The sequence below is a fragment of the Pinus tabuliformis genome, chromosome 5_2, assembly GCF_031772625.1.
Source record: "Pinus tabuliformis cultivar Carrire ecotype Pingquan chromosome 5_2, CPIR1, whole genome shotgun sequence".
Taxonomy (NCBI): Eukaryota; Viridiplantae; Streptophyta; class Pinopsida; order Pinales; family Pinaceae; genus Pinus; species Pinus tabuliformis.
The window spans coordinates 583,799,451-583,816,455 of record NC_142306.1 but is presented as its reverse complement, the minus strand read 5'-3'; the positions used below and the strand labels follow the sequence as shown (position 1 = coordinate 583,816,455).

Below are 17,005 nucleotides of genomic sequence, written 5' to 3'. Positions count from 1 at the left end.
TCCTCATGTGTCTCACCATGAGACATGATTTGAGTAACTAGCGCACTTACATGTGTAAAAAACGAATCTATATTCTCAAACTCTTTCATACAAAGTGTTTCAAAATCTCTCCTCAACATTTGCAGCTTTGTTGTCTTGACTTTTGCCATGCCTTGGTAGGCGTCCCAATCTTGCTTGGACTTCGTTGCTGCTACAACACTTTGGAAAATACTTTCATAAACTACTTGGAAAATATAAAACAGGGCTTTTGAATCCTTCTTCCTGTTGTCCCTTAACAAATGTTTTTCTTGTTAAGATAAGGCATTGTATGCTCCTACATGTGCTGGTTCTTGAAAACCATTCTCCACCAAATCCCAAATGTCTTGGAAAGAAAACAGGGCCTTCATTGTAATAGCCCAATAAGCATAATTTTTTTACAATTCTTACTACTAGTAAAAACACTTGTTTTTACACTAACAATATTTAACCCACTCTGATACCATGATAGAAATAATTTAGGAAATTTAATTTTTGCGGAGGGAAAGAGTTATGATTTTTGCGAAGCTACTTTCAAGCAGGTAGCTTCGCCCACCGTGGAGCTAATATTGCGCAGCTACCTTTGCGCACCACGAAGCTATTTCATAGATTTGGATTTCACCCGCTGGGGAGCTATTTCAGAGACTTGACTTATGAATAATCTTTACTCACTGCAAAAATAACAAATCAGGTTTGGAGCAACACAATAAAACTTAGTATTAAATTCTAAAACATGAAAATACATTCACATGAGGCGACAGCTCATTCACTAAGTAAAAACTAAAATTTCACGTGAAATAACACACAGTAAAATAGTGTAACTATTGTTTTCAGGCGCCCACCAAAATTTGCTCCACCATTTTCTCCCAAGAGACTTGCGCTCTCTTTTTCTCTAACCTATCAAAATGAATTTTACATTCATATATAAGTCAACATACAATTTTACATTTAATTGATCACAGAGCGAAATCAATATGATGTTGTTGTTGAGTGTGATAAGAATCGCGCAAGTGTTTCTGGAGTGTGAGCAATAGTCTCTGAATGAATGCTTGCCCATATGTATTTACCAAAGTACATTGATTGCTTTAAATTCTTTGCTGCGTTTCAAAATGGTTCACTCCTGACTTCAATCCTTCCTTCTTCAAAAAGAGACACAACCTACAAAAATACCTCTGACAAGTATGGTTGTTGTCACGTTGTTTATTGCAGTGGTTGAGATTATTATTTTCAACAAACCTTTTGTTGTTGCGTCCTCCAAATCATAGTTACCAAGTTCAGCTATACTACCAAAAAAAAATTCAAAAATTCCTCGGTTCGATTCGATTTGTGAATTAATACATAAATTCAAGTTCGGTACTATGTATTAGATATTAGGTTGACAATTATAGGTTGATGGATTAATATATTAAGGCCAATGCAGATTTCTAATCGTAATTAGAGATTTAGCTTTCCATTTACAGTTCAAAACCTTTTTGGATCTATGAAATGGCAAAGTTTCTAGTTAAGATTTCATTTTATGCAATAAGAATTTTACACGGAATTCTTCGTAATTAGAGATTTAGATTTCCATATACGGTTCAAAACTCTTTCGGATCTATGAAATGGCATAAGATTATGGTTAATAAATGATAAGGCGAGATGTCATTTTATACAATAAAAATTTAACAGGAAAATCTTTAATGAAGTATTTAAAAATCTATGATTAGTCATAACGTATGTGGTAATTATTTGTTCATAAAATAAAGTAATATAAATTTGTAGATTTATCAAACTTAAACAAAAATATTTTAATAAGTAGAAATATTGCATGTATTATATTAGTGAATGAAATTTTGTTTTTAAAATGGATTTTTTTCATTAAGATTTTAAGTATTAAACTACACATATTGACATTTTATATTATTTTGAGTAAGTATTAAATTACATAGATTAACATTTTGTATTATATAAAATAACCAATGTTGTTACTATAATTATAAATTAGAAGTGGATTTGGTTTGGTAAATGAATAATTAATAATTGATAATATAAGTGTATATTTTTAAAGAATGTTTGCACACACTTAATATACCATTTCATTATGAACATAAAATACTTGATAATGTGGAATTTATGTAGTTCATCGTAATATAGAATTGCTTGGAAATTCACTTTATATTAAATATCATATAATTTATGGTGTAGGTGGATGAATGTATCAATACAAAAATCCTTAAAACCTATTATCTTACTTGTTATTCTAAATATAAAACTAGGTTAATTGGTCTAATATATAATTTTATTTGCAATACTTATAATTGAAACAATTTTAAAAGAGCTTTTGTTATTTTCAATGTTATAATTGTATATTTAAATTACTTAAAATAATGAAATAAGAGGTATATTTCCAAATTTTTTAAGTATTAAATTTTAAAATAACCAAATTTTTTCAGTACCTAATCAAATTCGAATTTGAACTAGAACTGGATAACTATGCTCAAAGTCACCCAATTTCATGAGTCATATCGTGTTAAGGATGGCCTTCGGAATATACAGTCATTATTGCGGAAACCATAACGGAAATGACTACCACAAAATAGAACACACCGCTACGAAAATAACAGGAATAATATCCGAGTATGAAAACAGTCTTTGAGGACGTTGATGCCTAATATACTAAAAGTTACATTTGCTTCCCAAGCGATCAATTTGGTCAAATCAAAATCAATCAGGAGATCAGCAAGAAACGATTTGCAGGGATCGTTGCAGTAAAACGGATGCCCATTAGGATATACGAGGACTAAATTCAACATTGAAATTCCGATTAGGATCAGAAGATATAAAAAGAAGAATAATCCCTAGCAGCAGCGGAAAGCACCATTGCAAAACAATTAAAAGGAATGCTTATATGGACAGAACAGGGCTACTACCACACTACTTACCATCAATGGAATTGGACTGCTTGCAGTTAGCAATAGCTTATTGAAGAGAACTTTGTATCGATGTCAAAGGTTGTTTTTTCTTTTTACTTAAAAGTTGTAAACTATCTTTTGTTACTAGTATGGAAAATTTTAGGGTTAATATTAGTAGGTGAGTTAATTTTCCATGTTTTTTCCAAAAAAAATTAGCTAATTTTCATATTTTCTAAAATGATTGACTCATATTTTATTTTATAGTACACCATTATTTTACTTTAAAAATTGCCAAAATATGATATGGACTAATATAAAATCATTGAAAATCTAAATATGTTGGACACCTAATCCTAATGGGTTAGTGTGGAAGTCGAATGGACAAAAGCAGTCCAAGAGACCTTGGGATCTAAAACCCAAGAGTCACATATTGTACTATAAATGTATATCTGATGTTAATAAAAAATGTACTCACTGATTTATCTTTCCTATTCTTTGCTGTCCATGTGTGTTTAACATGGTATCAGAGCCACTTGTTTTTCTGTGGCCTGTTATGTGCATGTCAGTCCTGGCCCTCTGCCATATTCTTTTCCAGCGCTCCTGACATGCTGTCGCTGCCTTATAACGCCTCTGTCCTCAATGCCTCTGTCCTCTGAAGGATTAATTTGGTGAATGATTACTTGGTCCAGAGCGGAAGGCAGAAGAATGCCTCTGTTGAATCGACATACCACCGGTAACATAAATGTTTTTGATGCTCCCTGAAATACGTTTGCTGCTTTGAGTATTTGTACAAATGAATGCAGTTTTTCAAATGTAATGGTATTGAATGCTGCCGTTTTTCAAATAAATGTTGCTCCCTCTGCCATATTCTGTCATTATTCTTTGTAATAAAAAATATATGTCTCATCGATTCTCGAAGCATCGAATCTGTGTGTGCAAACTATTTTGTTGTTGCGTTAAAAGGGGCATGACTATTACTTTCAATGGTGTGTACACCTTGCTCTGCGAAATTTAAGCAATCAAATGGGTCGATTCAGCGATTGAAATTGTTGTTGATTTAAGTTTTGAACGCTGGTGGAAACAAATCACGGCTATTGTTGAATGGTGGTGGAAATAAATTGTTGGTGCATTGAGTTCTAAACACACTGAAAGTATTAAGAGGTTGTTGCGGAACTGGTTGAGAGTGGGATATGAACCCATGGCCCTATTGGATCGGAGTCAAGCTGCCCAATAGTGGAAGTCGCCCGACGTTGAATGGTGCTTTCAATATGCGCTGAGCAAGCTTTCTTATGGTCGCTGGTCATTCCTAACTCCTATTCGAGGGGTTTATGTTGAAAACGTTGTGGCAACAAATAAAAATCAGAGCACGGAGCGTGGCAACAAACAAATTATCCTTCTGACTCTTACGTTTCTCCTGACACGACAGTCTCATTGATTCTAATACCTAACGTTCCATAACGCATCTGTCCATATTCCTTTCCGCTGTGCCACTGCGATTTGTCCATAACGCTCAGACTTCAAAACCGTTTCATATTCTCTGCAAACTGGGCTCTGTCCATAATTAACACATCTGTCCTGAAATAGTTTGCCACTGCCTCAATGCTGAGCGCTGCTCTGTCCTGTCAGATAACAGTTCACGCCTTTGAAACATTCTATTCGGCTTGGTAATTTCGCAGGAGGATATGCCTTGCAATGTCTAAAGGCTTTCGTAATTTCTGCATCTGTTAAACCACATTTGTTAATGAAAAAAAAACTCCGTGGCGACGCCCCTCTCTGGAGTCGTGGCTGGGATATTTGGATCAGGAAAATGGCGGAGCAAGTAGCAATCGGGCACCGGATCGAATTCTTAAAGAGGCCTTTTCTTTAAAGAAGTTTTTAGTGTTTGTTTCTTCTTAAAGAAGCTTTTCGGTGCTCGAAACCCTGGCGTGACGATAGAGTTTCGGCTTCCGTTGAAGCGTTCAAAGATTTTGCTTTTCCGAAGAAAGTGGTTCTGTTGGCCGTTCCCGGTGCCTTCACACCCACTTGCTCTCAGAAACATCTCCCAGGATTTGTGGAAAAAGCCGATGAGCTGAAGGCCAAAGGGGTTGACACAATTTCCTGCGTTTCTGTAAACGATGCTTTTGTTATGAGGGCCTGGGGTCAGAATCTGAATGTAGGTGATAAGGTCCTCCTGCTGGCCGATGGAAATCAAGAACCAAAGCATTGGGTGTTACTCTTGATTTGAGCGATAAACCTGCGGGTTTAGGGGTTCGATCGAGGCGCTATGCACTGTTGGCAGAGGACAGTGTCGTCAAGGTCTTGAACCTGGACATTTGTTCGGTCATCAACAACATTACAGCTAATCAGAGCAACTATTTCAGTGGGGGAGAAGCTGCCGGAGGCTACTCTGGCATATTTTGACAAAGAGGGCGTGGTTTTGTGTTAGGAGGTGTTGTGATGTGTGCGAGCTTTTTTGTGGTCCGGCGTTAAAGATTCGGGTGAAGCTTTGTAAATTAGTGTGTTCGTTCTGATTTATTTGCTTGTTTTTCAATCTGATTGCTAAGGAGAAACGAAAATGTGTTCTCTTTTCAAGTTTGTCAATGTGTGGAGATGTTCTTGTACGTGATTTAGAAGGTCAACACTGTGCTCCAAGTGAAGTAAGCATTCTGCAGCAATTAGAAGCAGTTGTTGTAATGCCAAACTACAACAGGTTGTTTCCAACTAGTCGGACACTGTTTGCTATTCTGGATAATGTGCAGCAGCGGCAAAGTGGCTAGCTTGTTGAATTTCCATTCAAAGATGCGATGGTGATAATCGGCTTCGTGTTTGCTATTCGGCTTGCAAATCATATAATGCAGCTTGTGGTGCCCGTCTTGACTATTGTATGTGACTCGTGGAGGAGACCGGGCTTGCCGTGAAGGAGGTAGTCTTCTGGGGTCTCGTTTCAAGAAATCTGGAAAGTTTTTCCGTGCCGATATTGTATCCCTTGTCTCTTTGATCATGACTGGTGGTTATCTTCATAGCATATTGCGCAGTTCTCATCATGAAAGTATATGAGGTTGAAAGCCATTTTGTGCGATGAGTGTTTATAATTGTAGATTTGGATCTCAGAAATTTCTTTGTGTATGACATTTCTAGTGTATTTTTTACATTAAGATACCGCCCATATATATATGCACATCTCATATGAAGCACACTGATATGTTTTCTCATTCGTATCATATTCATCAATACCTGCTGAGGTGCGCTTTTGTAAGCCAAGTTCATTAATATCTCCACACGAATTACTCAGCAAGTGTAAAGTTCCACCCGCTGTTACCTTATATGAAGTACAGGAATCAACAGAGATGTCATGACGGAAACTCTACCCGGAGTTGAACAGTGGCATAGATGTATCAAAATATGCATAGGCTATTCTCCATCTTCATGAGGGTTGCAACACAAACTTCAGTGATGTATTGATCTGTTTGGAGTTATTAGTTCATCAGTCTCTAATAATCTCTTGAATATTAGCTGTTCATCTGCTTCCAATCTCCGTTATTATTTGAGTTGATACATCAGAGGTATATGTAATCCATTCCTGTAGTTGAAGTTCGAATTTCAAAGAAGGAAGAAGTCATTTAGTTGTGCATCCATACAAAGCGTATCTTGGTATACCTGAGCATTTTAAGGGTGAAACATATCTATTGTATCTGTGTTGGAAGGACTTTGAGCCTTTCATTCTTGTTGGACACAAATCTGTTTGTGATTGGCTAAATTCTTAGCTGGAATTAGTTGAGTATTCATTTCTTTGTTGAGACAATGGCTAGATTTGATGATGTATTAGAGTTACTGAATACACTAATACACTCCACTATTGGTGGGAAGGTAAATGTTAGCAAAGACACTCTTTGTGACATTCAGACATGCTTATATAATGCACAGGAAAAGATTGATTTTTTACAGCTTGAATCTCAGCTTCAGCAAGAAGAAATAAAACAAAGGAGTCATCATTCTGAACCTGTTTTTGTTCAGAACAGTGAAATAGACTCCCATAAGCAGCAAGTTCATTCAGATCCAGAAACCAATAAAGCAGCAGTTGTACATGCAGATGCAGAAACTCAGTTTGCACTTCCCAAGCCCATCATCAGACCTTGGGAACAGCTTGTCCACAACAAGCACAGAACTGGTCTTGGATATGACAAGGACTTGTCCTTTCATATTCCAGACTACTCAAAGCCCATTCAGTTTCAGAGTGCTGGACTCATTCATGACAGTTCACCTGCTCCTCATGACAGTGCACCTACTCCTCATGACAGTTCAGCTTCAGCTGTTTCAGATTCCGCCCCTCTTCCACAACAACAACAACAACAACAACAGATCGTGAAATGCCAACACTGTGACCAAGTTGGCCATCTGAAAGATCACTGTTTTGATCTTCATCCATGTGAGCACTGTCATAAAACCAGCCATTCTTCACACAGATGCTTCAAAAACAAACGTCCTGCAAGAACAAAGATTCATCTTGGATGGATCGCTTCTTGGCAATGGGCATCAACAGCCAAGAAGATATTCCAAACACATATCAGAACTTGTTCCAGAATATTGAACTGTCTTGCAGTTGAGTTTCCTCCATCATCTCACCTTGTATCTGACAGGGGGGGAAATGATGGTCATCTACAAGCTTCAAAGTCACATCAAGCGAGCCTGAGCCACAACCTGCCACACCAGCTTCAGAGTTGTAGCCAGAGACAAAGATGCCCCTGAACATGCCTTCAGTTGGCAATCTAGAACACTTCCTCTAGCAGAAGACACCAGCTTCTTGCCAGTTTTGGAAGAGTTCCAGGAATCGCAGAGTTGTTGGTCATCCTTAAACCATCACAGATTAAGAACACTTCCTCTAGCAGAAGACTCCCGCTTCTTGCCAGTTTTGGAAGAGTTCCAGGAATTGCATTAAGCATTCCAGAGTTGTTGGTCATCCTTAAACCATCACAGATTGAGAACACTTCCTCTAGCAGAAAACTTCAATTTCTTGCCAGTTTTGGAAGAGTTCTAGGAACTGCACTAAGCGTTCCAGTGTTGGTGGTCATCCTTAAACCACTACCCTTTATACCAACATTTCATAGAGCACATTCAGCCTAGTGCTGCCATGCATTTTTTGCACATTTTGTATTACAGCTCTCTTCTTGGACTCATACATAACCCTTCGGATTAAGGGGGGCAATGTTGGACACCTAATCCTAATGGGTTAGTGTGGAAGTCGAATGGACAAAAGCAGTCCAAGAGACCTTGGGATCTGAAACCCAAGAGTCACATATTGTACTATAAATGTATATCTGATGTTAATAAAAAATGTACTCACTGATTTATCTTTCCTATTCTTTGTTGTCCATGTGTGTTTAACAAAATATATCTACAAAAATATCACCAAAATTTTTACAATTTGCATATTAAGGACTACTAAAATTGGCCAATTATTTTACCCTAAAAATTGCCAAAATATTATATGGATTAATATAAAATCATTGGAAATCTAAGTATTTCTACAAAAATATCACCAAAATTTTTACAATTTGCATCTTAAGGACTACTAAGATTCACCAAGTTTTCTAAAAATTAAAATAAAATTTAAAAACTAAATATGCTTCTAGCTTGTGTCTGAACCTTGATATCCACCATTTTTCCATCCATTTCTAATTCCATTACTATCTCAACCATTAGTCATATGACCATGTCAGACCAGCGGCTTCATGTAAACAATAACAGAATCATTAATGCCCACACACTACCTTTATCATGGTTCAAATTCCACAAATACTGACATATATCCCATTAGGAAAGATGTATAGCATAGATACTTCATGTTAAACAACTTACATAATATCTATATGTTTTCTATTTCAAGCATAATTCTTCATCCTCCAATAACACATAGGAAAAAGTAACAATATAACATACTCTATACCTCTACTAATGTTAACATGGACTTCATTAATAGGCCATAACTTTCACATGCAACCAATTATCTCTTGAAATCCATTAACATTGATAATACATAAAAGTGCCATACAATTCCTTTAATCATTTCAGCAGAAGAATACAATATAAAGGTATGAACCCATACAATACATTGCACGCATATGAAGCCATCTTAAACAATCACTTGGAGGGAGGAGTACCACCACCCAACCATGAATCAACTCTAATTCCCCTTGAGCTGAAGTTCTTGCCAAGGATCAACTGTCCTCAATCGATCAATGCACTAGGTATTTAATACCCTCTTTCATGATTTAGTTTTCATTAGCACCATCCTGCTTTTATGGATTTTTCGTTTCGCCTATGTCTTTTCTAGAAAAGACCATCTTTATCTCCCATGAGGCTTTTCTTCATAAAATCTTGCCTTTATCTCCCACAAAGCTTTTATGTCCGATGGATCTTTATCTCCCATCCATCCGATGGATCTCCAATCCATCCAGGCTTATCTAGAATCAGGTTTAGAAGTTTTATCATGAAAGATTCATCTCTATCCCATTCCTCAATGGGATTTGGCAAGAATCTCCTCTCTCTTGGTGCTCCACCCTCCAAGTGATTTATTTTATCAATTTATTTAATAAAACATTTTCTTTTCATATTACACATCACCTAGATTTCTTCAGCTTAGGTTTAGAACAGTTTAAACCGCAAAGGAGGGGTATCACACCTAGCTTTCCTCAGCTTAGGTTTACAATCATTTAGCACACAAGAGAGGATATCACACCTAGATTTAACTCATCTTAGGTTTAGAATAATTTAACACACAAGGGAGGGGTATTATAATAGTTTACCTAATACTTATCTCTAACAAAAACTTATAAATAATGTGCATTATTATTTAAAATTGCTTATGTATTGCAAACTAGACTTAATACTAAAAAGTCATTTTTAAAATTTATATAAACAAAAAGAATTATTTACGAAAGATAAGTGTTTTTGTCCCAATTGTGATGAAACTCCTTACTTTATCATTTTGTTAAAGACAATAATGAATAATTTTTTAATACTTTAGTTTAAGTATTAGGGGTTTACGCAGTGCATTATATTAGATATCATTTTTGGGATTCAACTGCGTTAAGTAAGTCATCAACGTATGAACATTTCCATGAGAGGTAGTCGTAACTGACTAATTTCTCATGATTTTTGAATTGTTCACTTAGCACTCATTGCATCGGGTGATGCTCACAGGGGTGAAGAAGTGGGATTGAAACTAGTGGGATTAAATACTTTAGTTCTTTAGCAATCCAACGATTCTTTGTGTTTTAGCATGTAGATTTGTATAATTAAAACCATGTCAATGTGAGTTTAATATTGAACACTTCAACAATACCACACTTTGTCCAAAAAGTCTACATCATCTTAAATTTTCATATTACAAATTTTAGATTTTTTTCTATATAAAATATAAATAAATTAATAATTATTAAATCAGTTAATAAAATTAATATTTAAATTAATAAAATAACTTTTATTTAATTTTAAATCAATTTCAATTTAATGAATAAAAAAATATTAAATATGGAAAACGTACAAAATGAAAATTCACATTAATTAATTAAAAGAAGCAAAAGAAAAATAAATAATATTAAAATATATAAAATATATTTTGAAAACGTACAAAATGGAAAAAAATATTAAATATGGAAAACGTACAAAATGAAAATTCACATTAATTAATTAAAAGAAGCAAAAGAAAAATAAATAATATTAAAATATATAAAATATATTTTGAAAACGTACAAAATGGAAATTCACATTATTTAATTAGAAAAAACTAAAACAAAAATAAATAATATTAAAATATATAAAATATATTTTGAAAGCGTAGAAAATGGAAATTCACATTATTTAATTAAAAAAAACCAAAAGTAAAATAAATAATATTAAAATATATGGAATATATTAAAATTAAATTAAAGTATATTTGTTTTTTATATTTTAATAAATATAATTAATGTATAAAGAATAATTATTAAAGTTATTAAATAAGTTAATTGTGTTTATTTTTGTTGATTATTCATGGGTACGCATGTTTCTTGTTTTCTCTATTCAAATTTTATATTTTACAAGTGATATAATGAATTTATTGTTGTAATGTTTTTGAGCTTTCTTTTTAAATCTATATAATTCTTCATTTTTCTTTCATTGATTTGAGCCATGGAGGATTTGAACCTTTCTCTATTTACGTAACATTTGTCTTTTACAAAAAAATATAAAAAACAATAGTATTTATTAATTTAAATGTGCTTATGTATTGCAAACTAAATTAATAATGAAAGTTATTGTTAAAATTTATAGAAACAAAAAAAGGCTTTCTACCAAAGACAAGTGTTCCAATTTTGAAGAAACTTGCTAACTTTTGTCGTTTTGTTAAATAAAATATTTAATATTTTTTTTAATGTTTTAGTTTTTTTTTTAAATTCAACCATTCTTTATATTTTAACATGTACATTTCCATAATTTAAAGCATGATAATGTTAACTATTGGATACTGTGTGATATTAGACACCTGCACAATATGACAGGGTATTACAAAATTCCATAGCGTTATAATTCTTTACATTACAATTTTTTAGCTAATTTTTATATAAAAAATATAAATTGATTAAACATGAATACATTAATTTAATAATTAATAAGATTAATATTCAAAATAATAAAGGATTAAAAGAGAGTTTATTTATTTAATTTTATAAATTTTTTCCTAAATTTAATAATTCTGTTGATAATAAAATATTAAATATGGAAAACTTACAAAATGGAAATTCACATGAATTAATTAGAAAAAATATTAATAAAAAACCAACAAGTCAATTAGGTTTATCTTTGTTTCTTGGAAAGAATGATTATTATCTTCCCTATTCAAAGTGTTACTCTTGCAAGTGACAGGATGAACTCATTATTGCAATGATTTTGAGTTTTCTTATAAGATCTAAATAATCTTTCATTTTATTTCTATGGTTTGACCATAGGGGATTTGAACTTTTGTTTTTATGTTCTACATAATACTTCATAACATGACGATCCAATTTAACTACCCATGGGCAATTGTCAATAGCAAAAATATGTATATTCTTTATATGAAAAAAAAAAAAAAAAATCTTACATTTATATCTTTCCCTTATAAATTCTATTTTTTTATTTAGGCTATTTTTATTTTAAGTATTTATTATTTTTTCCCTTTTATATCTTCTTTTAATTTTAATTATGTTTTTAAATTTATATAAATTAATTTTTATATTTTCTAATTTTAAATGTATTCTGTTCTCCTTCATTCTAATATTAACTTTAATTAATTAGAAGAAATGGTTTTTTGATCGAAATACGGGAAATACAATTTCTAGAAATATAATGGTTTCTTGGTATTTAAAATGCACTTTTGAATGCATAAAATGGATTTAATACCCTGAAAAAACCCCTGAGATACTAAAAAATTGTAGATTAAACAACTTAAACTTATGATTCTTAAAAGTCTCTATTAGATTTTATTAATAATTTATAACTAATTTATAATTTAAAATCAATGTTAATATTTAAGTATTTTTCCCGTGTAGAAATTTATTATTACTAATTTTTTTCTCTCTAATTTCATTTCTCATTCTAAATTCCATTTATTTTTATTTATACAAGTTAAACTACATATTAAGTACGTTGATAGCTGTCTCTTCTTCAAAATGGTCAGGTCAACCTTCTTCTACCCTTGTCATCTATGCTTCACATTTGTCTTAAGTGAATTGCAAGGAAAAACCAACACATTTTTTTTCTCATAAACGTCATCCCCTTCTCTACCGCTGATTGTTACACCGATAAGCACCTTATTATGCATACCACTGTTGATTTTAGCAGTGCCTTGATACACATAGTTGTTTATCATACACTATCTACTCTAAGATACACTAATATAGAAGTCACAGTCTCCAAAATTGGATGGCCTTCTAAGTGTGACGCTAATGAGTTAGGTGCAATCCTTTAGAATGCTCATAGGTATAATGGGAATTTACTTCAGTTGCTTGCACATAAACAGGGGATTCCTTGAGACCCAAACTTGTTTCGCTGGATTAACTTTTTTCATTACTCAATGAAGTTATGAAGCCTAGGCCAGCGCCTGAGAGGAACTATGGGCTCTTTAAGTCAGATGGAACTGTAGTTTACAATCTGGGATTAACTGGAACATTGTCTACTAGTTTATTGTCCAAGTCGAGAAAATCTATGGCAACAATGCTCATCCGTGATTGATACCACATTTTCTCAAAAATTAAAAGCAAAAAAGTTTCTATAAAATAGAAAAAGGGGTAGGAGATTCCAATGTCCATTAAAAAATAGAAGGATTGATAGCAAGACTTAAGGATTGGTATCATTTGAGTGAAGACAAGGCTACAATTTCCATTACCCCTATTATCTAGCCTTTCAATATACCTCTTTCATGTTTTGCGTTTTAAGGTAGGCAGGAGGAAGATGGGCAAAATGTTGGACACCTTGCTTGGGAAAGTCTTCAAGTCTTCAAAATGGTATTCTTTCTTTGTTATGCCCAAACTAAACATTTTATTTTAAGGCTAAAATCACTTTAAGGGTTAGTTGGAAACATAGGCTAAATTACATGAATTGGGGGTATGGTTCTCTGTTTTTCTCCTTATTGATTTGTTGCGTAGCAAATATTTTACACAGTATGTTCCTTTGATGTGTCACGATTTACGGTGATCTGTGGGGTATAAATTAGTGACAAATGGTTCTATATTTTGTTAATTATGGGGAGTGTGAGAGATATCCTAATGGGTAATTAGTTTATTGGGCACTCAACACTGTGATATTGAAGATGGTGGTGTTGCTCATAAAGTTTTTGAAGAACAAGAGGGAAATCCAGTGCAAGAAACATAAAAAAGACATTGCATTGTTGCTTCACAAGGGACATGAAATGTGTGCTTACTTAAGGGTATGCTTCTTTCTTCCTTTCCTTATCCCGTGATTTGTCCATCAGTAAAATCACTTAGTTGGTCATCTGTTTTTTATTTTTCCACGATGTTTTGATAATCATGCCCTTCTCCAATATGGGATTATTACAATACAGTGAGGCCCACTTACACCAATCTAGGAAGATCCATGACTAGTGCTATGTATTTTACCAAAGTTGCCTAGGGCTTTCACCAAGGTCAACTGCTTCAAATGCCTAGTTGCATAGACAAGGCGGTCCATAGGAATAAAATGTGTCTATGAGGATTCGAGCTTTGGTGGTTATGAAATACGTCTGCTTTACCATCTAACCAAACCCATTGAATTTTTGTTTTTGAATTATGTAGATGGATCCCTTCCACCTGATTTTTGCCCTCTTTAAGAGGTCTTGTTCTTTGGGCCTGCATGTGATAAAAATGGGTACATGTCTGAGCTGGTCCTCATTGGTTTGAGGTTAGGTGGGTGACATGAATCAAGAAGAGGAATTCAATGCCCTATACAGGATACAAATTGTTGAATTTAAAATAATTTAGACGTAATGGTTTATATCCCAGAATCTATGATATTTATCACACTACTCCATAGTGCATATTATTTTCCATACATGATGACTCATATTGTTTTTTTGTCTGTGAATTGTGTAAATATTTTATTTTTCTTCTAACTTAAGTTATCTGTTAGATTTAGAGTATTTACAATTAGCTAGGAAATAACGTTCTAACTCTTTCAATATATCAGTGATAATACAAGGAATCCTTTCGATATGTGCTTGTATCAAATAACCATCATACAGATAACAAATGTTGAAAAAATAAGGTTATAAAAATCATGCTTTTAAATGTTCCTCACTGTGAAATCATTCAATTCCTACAATTTGTCTACAATTTTGAACATAAGAAAGCCCATCTCATCAAGTGATGGTCAGATATGAAAACCCATTTCTGTGATGGGTTGCTTTTCTTGGGAGTATTAAAAGTAGAATAATGGTGTTTCAAAATGTGTTGGATTTTTGAATTCAACAATGGTTGTTCATATTGAAAAGCAACTTCTTTAATGAATTAAGTAAGCGAATATATGTTTGTGAATCAAGGTATTTATGGGGACATGGAATTCGGGAGGTAAAGTGCCCTAAAATGGCCTAAATTTGGATGAATGGTTACATATATCAAATACAACAAACATATATATTTTTGGGTATAAAAAAACTCCCCATATTACATCTAAACCATCAAGATGAACAAAGGCCTAATTTTTTTTTATACATTTAATTTTTTTATTTTTTTATGAATAAGAGGATATTAGTTAAAACTCTTTTAGTTTTAGAATGAAATTGGACTGTTATAGACATTTTTGTGCCTAACAGCATGGAGCATGAAATGTCAATAATCTGAGGGATCCAAAGTCCCTAAACATGTTGTTCTTACCCTTAGGGAACAAGGTCAGCAAACCACAGCACTGAAAATCAGTTCTCCACCTGAAAACACTCAAAAACAAGCTATTTCTGGATCATGTCAGCTGCTCCACTGAGCATCTGCGCTGAATGTCAACTGCTCCACTCTGTACCTGCACTGAATGTCAAATCTAATGAAGGCTACCTGCGCTGGGCGAGATTGGCCAAGTGGCACAGTCATTCTGCAAGGTGTCAATTGCCCAGGAAGCTTCCAAACTGACACTTGGGTCAAGGAATTCGCCTTGTGATGAGTAAGAGGGTCTTGATCTCCAAGTGGAAGCAAGAATCTCCAAGTGGACTCAAGAACTGAAGATTAACTAAAGTGGGAGAGGACACTAGTCAGCTTCATGTCAGTCTCAAGCTGACTCATCCTTTCTCCAAAAACCCTATATATAGAGCTCTCTCATGAGGTCTAAGGAGGCTGGAATTTTGTGCAAGTAAGGAAGTGCTGTTGGTTTGTGTATAGAACTATTGGGTGATTGCTTTGAAGGAGGTGAAGAGGAGATTTCTTTCTGCTGGGAGGTGTTGCTGGATTGGGCCTCTTATGGTTGTAACACTCTCAGAACTTTACTTCTTCCATTAATAAAGCATTTGAGGTTCTTCTATATGCATGTGTCTCTATGGCGAATTGATGCTTGTATATTTGATTTATTCTAATCCTTGAATCAGTTATGGATGTATACTTCTTGTAGTTTCCCTTTCTTGTGTTTTTGCAGGATCTTTGTGTAGCTGGGCCAGTTAAAGAGCAAGGAGCTGGGAGCAAGCAGCAAAGAGGGAAGATTGGATCAATCATTAGCGGAAGATAACGGTTAGTGGATCTCTTTCTCCTCTCTCTTACATCTCATAAAGAAGTAATCTTAGATAGCTTTGCATTCGGTTGTTGCTGAGGTACTATCACCCTTAGAGTGGGATAGGGTCATTCCGTATTGGATACTTTTCCCAACAACAAATTGGCGACTCCACTGGGGATCGTATCTTGTTGGTTGTTTGTGTTTTTTTCTATTCATTTCATAAACAAAGGGAGTACCGAATCGAACTGTATTTGAATCATTCAAATACAAAGTAGAGGGCAGCTACTCTAGCCCAGTTTCTGGGCAAGTTTATGATTTGAAGAGCTGATCCACAAGGACTCTAATAAGCTCTTAGTGATAGCTTTTCATCCTCCTTGTCATCCCTTAGTGTGTCCTTGACTAATAGCTTCTGATTTGAGCAAAAACTGTGAATTTTTGAGCAATCTGTGACCTGGAAACCACCAGAAACGAAAGTTTCGTTCTTCAGTGCAGGCTGTACAAAGGCTGTTTGCATTTCAGCGCAGTTCCCGAAGGGGCTACCTGCGCTGAAGGTCAAACAGGCAGTGTTCCACCTGCGCTGGACCAGTCCTGCCTTGTGCTGCTGGGGTTTCCTGCTGGTTCTTGCCTTGTTTTCAATCTTGTTTTTGCTGTTTGTTACCAGTCAGTGGGCCTATCTGAAACCAACTTTCCTTGTCAATATTCCGCCTCAGTTGTATAAAGAAACTGTGTTTGTTCTTTGTGTATTTCTTGTACATTTACAGTTTCCCATAACGAAAGTGAACTAGTCTTGCTGTGGCCTCTTAGATCTAGACCTGTGATAAAGTGTCGTTTTGATCTTAAGAGTTAGTTTATTTGCTGTTCATAGTTGATTGAGCTTTTGTTTTCGTCATTTGGTTTGAGTTTATATATTTCTAGTGTCG

The 17,005-nt window shown here is 34.2% G+C and overlaps 1 pseudogene; it reads left to right on the top strand.

Annotated features, from left to right (window-relative positions):
* The first annotated feature begins 4,598 nt into the window (after positions 1–4,598).
* Positions 4,599–5,306, top strand: LOC149160337 (peroxiredoxin-2E-1, chloroplastic-like; annotated as a pseudogene).
* Positions 5,307–17,005: the final 11,699 nt, after the last annotated feature.